Below are 6,048 nucleotides of genomic sequence, written 5' to 3'. Positions count from 1 at the left end.
TTTTCTAATATAAGCATTAAAATGATAAAATTTCCTTGATATTTCTTTTGCTGTACTCCACAATTACCAAATGTAGTATCTTAAATATTATTCAATTATAATCAAATTTTTGTGATTTTTTTGACTTAGGAGTTATTTAAATATTTTAAAATTATTAAGCATACTGGGATTTTCAAAAGTTTATTTTTTTTAATTAACTTATAACAGAGGAGGCTTTGATCTGTATGATTCTGGTTCTTTAAAACTTACTGACACCTGCTTTATAGTCTGTTATATGATCTATTTCTGTACATGTTCCATGTGTAATAGAACTGATTAATTGTTGTGTTCTATACACCTCCATGAAATCAAACATAGACGTTTTTGCATGAGGATTGCAGTTGAATATATTCTTTGATGAAGGTGAGAGGCCTGATATCTATAAAGCTGGGCTCTTTAAACATATTGCAGTGTAGCCACAAGCAGTAGTTTCTAATCTCTGGGCCTTAACTTCCCTCTGGGTAAAGAGCTTTTATTTTTAGCATCCATATATAATCTGTATTTTCTCAATTAGTGGGTAATAAAAATAACTACTATCCTGTAATTTTTAAACGTTAATGAGTATTCTTCATAACAGAAAAGTTCAGAAACTACTCTGGTGAGTATATACTTTCTAAAGAAATACTGATTTCTCTAGAACATTCACACAGTGCTTCAGAAGTAACTAGCACAATTGTGCATGTCATGGGTATCATCAAACATGCCTCCTGTCTGTTAACTCTAAATCCGCCTGAAACTGACCACATAATCAAAAATGAGCCCAATGGACAGGTCCCAGCACACTGAGACAGGGGAGGCCAGTTTGCATGAGGGTTTCTGTCAAAACTGGACTGGACTTTGGAAATTAAACTCAGATTGCTTTCATTTAAGGGTCAGAATTGATTCAAACCCACATCTTTAAAATCCCTTAGTTTGGGAACTTTTTCCATCCTCAGTCTCTTCCACCACTTGTCTTCGTGAATCCAAAGCCATTTTGACATATCCTTGACTCAATCCAATATTAAGAATAAATGAGATATGTTCAAGCGAGGAAATATAACAAAGGAGGGACTTTCCTACAAGATCTTTGTAAAAGAAAAAAAAAGAACATTTGCATAAACCATTTTTAACCAGAGTCATTGTTTTGTGTCTTTCCTTTCTGAATGCTTTGTTACACTCCCTTGCAGTCCCCCTCCCTGTCTCTGGACACCAACCAGTCGGAGACCAAAGCCTTGATCATGTTTCACTTTGGAATCTTCCTGGCTCCAGCGTAGTCATCATGCTTGAATGATTACATTTACTGACCAGTCTCCCTGCTTCCTCTTCTTTCCATTCCTAAACCCCTAGACGTGCTGATTTTCCCAGAATATCACTGTGATCCTGTCCCTCTCTTGCTCAAGTTTTCCCAGAAACTACTGAGTAAACTTCACCAGTGTTAGTCTGGTGTTTAAAGCTATTCTGTACCTTTTTCATTGCTGGTTCTCTGCTAAGCTTATAAACCTGTCTGACGTCTCTGACTTCAACACCTTTGTCTTGGATACTTAACTTACCTTCTGGTTCCTAAGTAGACCTCCCTCAGAATCTACTTTAGCTATAAATTCTGTTGCCCTTTGACAAGTGGCCCCTGTCTACTCTGGGCCGTGGTGTCTCTGAGCTTGCACACCCAGCATGCCATAGTTCACACTGCCTCCACTTGCAGTTAGAGGTGTTTTCTTCCCTCCACCTCCAGATGCTGGGTCCCTCAGGGCATGACTCAGCCCCTGTGTGTTCCAGCCTCTGGTAACATTTCTTATAATAGGGAGTTTTCAGTAGATGTTTAATTGGTTAGTTGAAAACCACTATCCCATGCCGTCAGCCCCTCTTCACACTAAACATGCCCATGTAATTTAACATTCAATAACCATTTTGAGCATCTATTGACCTCCATATATAGAGATGTGTTCTAAGGATGCTGAGATCAAGAAACACAGCCTGGGGCTTCCCTAGTGGCACAGTGGTTGAGAGTCCGCCTCCCGATGCAGGGGACACGGGTTTGTGCCCCGGTCTGGGAAGATCCCACATGCCGCGCAGCGACTGGGCCTGTGAGCCATGGCCACTGAGCCTGCGCGTCCGGAGCCTGTGCTCCGCCGCAACGGGAGAGGCCACAACAGTGAGAGGCCCGCGTATCGCAAAAATAAAAGAAACACAGCCTGTTCCCTCAAGGTCACTTTCTTGGATGATTTTGGTGTGAACTGGAGAATGGACACATTCTTTTCACCTGCTCAAGGAGCCCAGCATTAGTATTTGAAATCAAATCCGGGACTTCCCTGGTGGCTCAGTGTTTAAGAACCCCCCTGCCAATGCAGGGGACGTGGGTTCGAGCCCTGGTCCGGGAAGATCTCACATGCCGCGGAGAAACTAAGCCCATGCACCACAACTACTGAGCCTGTGCTCTAGAGCCTGCCTGCCACAACTACTGAGGCCACGTGCCTAGAGCCTGTGATTCACAACAAGAGAAGCCACCGCCATGAGAAGCCTGTGCACTGCAAAGAAGAATAGCCCCTGCTCATCGCAACTAGAGAAAACCCACACACAGCAACGAAGACCAAAGTGCGGTCAAAAAAATTAAAAATTATAAATAAATAAATAAATAAATAAAATAAAATCTACTTTGCGTGATTTTTTTAATTCCCTTTTCTCTTCAGCATTAGACACATAGCTCCTTTTCTTTTATTTTTAATTTATTTATTTTTAAATTTTATTTTATTTTTTAATGTATTAGTTTAATGTGTTTATTTTATTTTTGATTTTATTTATTTATTAATTTAAAATGTGTTAGTATCTGCTGCACAGCAAAGTGATTCAGTTATACATATATATTCTTTTTCATATTTTTTCATTATAAGATATTGAATATAGTTCCCTGTGCTATACAGTAGGACCTTGTTGTTTATCTATTTTATATATAGTAGTTTGTATCTGCTAATCCCAAACACCTAATTTATCCCTCCCTACCACCTTTCCCCTTTGGTAAACATAAGTTTGTTTTCTTTGTCTACGAGTCTGTTTCTGTTTTGTAAATATGTCCATTTGTGCCATATTTTAAATTCTACATATAAGTGATATCATATGATATTTGTCTTTCTCTGTCTGACTTCACTTAATATGATAATCTCTAGGTCCATCCATGTTGCTGCTAATGGCATTATTTCATTCTTTTTTATGGCTGAGTAATATTCCACTGTGTATATATATCACATCTTCTTTATCTATTCATCCGTTGATGGACATTTAGGTTGCTTCCATGTCTTGGCTATTGTAAATAGTGCTACTATAAACATTCGGGTGCATGCATCTTTTCAAATTAGAGTTTTCTTTGGATATATGCTCAGCATCATATGTAGCTCTATTTTTTTTTTTTTTTTTTTTTTTTTTTTTTTTTTTTGCGGTACGCGGGCCTCTCACTGTTGTGGCCTCTCCCGTTGCGGAGCACAGGCTCCGGATGCGCAGGCCCAGCGGCCATGGCTCACGGGCCCAGCCGCTCCGCGGCATATGGGATCCTCCCAGACCGGGGCACGAACCCGTATCCCCTGCATCGGCAGGCGGATTCTCAACCACTGCGCCACCAGGGAGGCCCCTGTAGCTCTATTTTTAAAGTAGCCTCCATACTGTTCTCCATAGTGGCTGCACCAATTTACATTCCCATCAACAGTGTAGGAGGGTTCTCTTTTCTCCACATTCTCTCCAGTATTTACTGTTTGTAGACTTTTTAATGATGGCCTTTCTGACTGATGTGGGGTGATACCTCGTTGTAGTTTTGATTTACATTTCTCTGATAATTAGTGACGTTGAGCATCTTTTCATGGGCCTGTGGACCATCTGTATGTCTTCTTCAGAAAAATGTCTATTTAAGTCTTCTGCCCATTTTCTGATTGGGTTGTTTGTTTTTTGGTATTGAGCTGTATGAGCTGTTCGTATATTTTGGAAATTAAACCCTTGTCACACACAGCTCTTTTTAATATCACCTTTCCTTACTTGTTAAACAGATACTTACTAACCATGTGGACTTAAGTTATTTAATGTCTCTGAGCCTCAGTTTCCTAAAATTTGAAATGGGGATAATAATACCTGTGGCCAAGGATTAAATTCTATGAGGAATGTAACCCAGATGTCAGGTAGGGTCTCTCTGCCCCTTAAAATCCAGATTAGTAATGAATTTTGTGGATTATTATTAATAGATTATACAATACATTACACTACTGATCATTATGGAAGCCCAAAACCCTCTCTAAGAGTTCTCAAAATTCCCAGACAGCTTAATTTTCATGGTCACTTTGGTACTGATTTTCTTCTAAATATTTTGTTTCTGCCAAAATATTTTGTTCCAACTTTGCTTTTTGTGGCTGTTCTTTCATATCTGCTGTTTTCCCAAACTAAGGAAGCAGTCTCTTTACCTTAAACTCCTCCTTCAAAGCAACCTGAATACGGGTCTGTGTTTGTAGTAGAATATTTACAGGTTTGTGTTTGCAGAGAATAGGAACTTTGAATGGGAAGAGCATAAATGTCCAAAGGATAACTTAATTAATTTTCCACAGTGTGGTTTGGATCTAAAGCCTCTTTCTTGCTTCATCTCTTCTCATTAAATTATTATGGAGTTAGGTCTGTTTCAGACATGTGTCAAAGAACAGAGCACAGTCTTAGGGGTGAAAACTAGGGCCACGCATGGGAAGCAGGTAACATTCAGGGGACAGATTTTTCTTATCAGAGCTAAAGTCATAAGATTAAATCATAATTTAATAAACTATTTCTCAAGGAAACTAAAATAATATAGCCCAGATCAACTGAGCTCTGGCAAACAAATCCAGAGGAATGGATCATTCTGTGTCCCTTGGATTCTGTTGATTTCACAAAGGCTGGTATTCCGGGTTATGGGAGAAAGGGGTTATTTCATTTAATCTGGAGCATAACTGTGTAAGGAAGATAATGGTATCCCTATTTCATAAATAAATCTGGAATTCAGAGTGTTTAATGACTTACAGGTTCACCCCATAGAGGCAGAGACAGGATCCCAACCAAGTGGGTCTGATTCCCCAAACCATTCCCTTCCATCTCACCCCAGCAAGGGCACAGGTAGCAGAGCTGACCTTCTGCGGTGAAAATCCGAGCACTGGGTTGCAATTTGAACACAAGTGAAGGACCCTCTCTAGTTTCTAATCTCAGGAGAAGGCCTCAGACTTGCTTCTGTTCAAGACCTTGCGTAAGACCCAGAATCCTACACTAAGAAAGCACGAAAGACAAGATTTGGGAGGGAAAAAAAATCTACATTTAAGGTTCAGTTCGCAAAGCAATTTCATACCCAACTCAGTCATTGCAATAACCCTGTGAGGTAAACAAGGCATATTTCATTCTTACGACTAAGTCTCAGGAAGGTTAAACCCAAGGTCTTTGAGAAATTTATTTTATGAATATTTATTTATTTATTTATGAATCTTATGAATCTTTATTTAAGGAATGTGGCATGACATAATTCCTAAGATCATATAGTAGCCTTAGGGCTTACGCTTAGGACTGTGTTTTTAAGTCTGTATACATCTTACCCCCAAGAAGTAGCCTCCCCTTGTGTTCTTTGATCCTGATGTCTTAGTTGAATAAGCTCTTGCAATCAGGGCTGCCATGGGAGTCCATGCAGGCTGTGCACTGTATAACTCTGACGGATGCATTCTAAGCTACATGAATGTGAATGGCACATCCTCAATTTATGGTGCACAGCATGGAGAATCTTTTGCAACAGCCCTTGGTGTTGTGCAAAATCTGAGATGACTTTGAGAAAGGAACATGTAATCATTACAAAAAAAAATCATTCTCATAAAATGTAGAAGTTTATATGAAAGCTGTATTGGCCATGGCGCAAGGAGGTATTTCCAACTACTTTTCACACAGGGCCCTATTCTCTTATAAGAATTCAGCCCTTGACATTAGCTGAGTATCTGTATGGGTTATCACATGCCATGGAGAGGGAGTTCGCAGCAAGTGATATCAACAGTACACTGT

Source organism: Mesoplodon mirus (genome assembly GCF_964341445.2).
Source record: "Mesoplodon mirus genome assembly, chromosome: 3".
In the NCBI taxonomy this organism is placed as follows: domain Eukaryota; kingdom Metazoa; phylum Chordata; class Mammalia; order Artiodactyla; family Ziphiidae; genus Mesoplodon; species Mesoplodon mirus.
Note: the sequence above shows the minus strand (reverse complement) of the source record.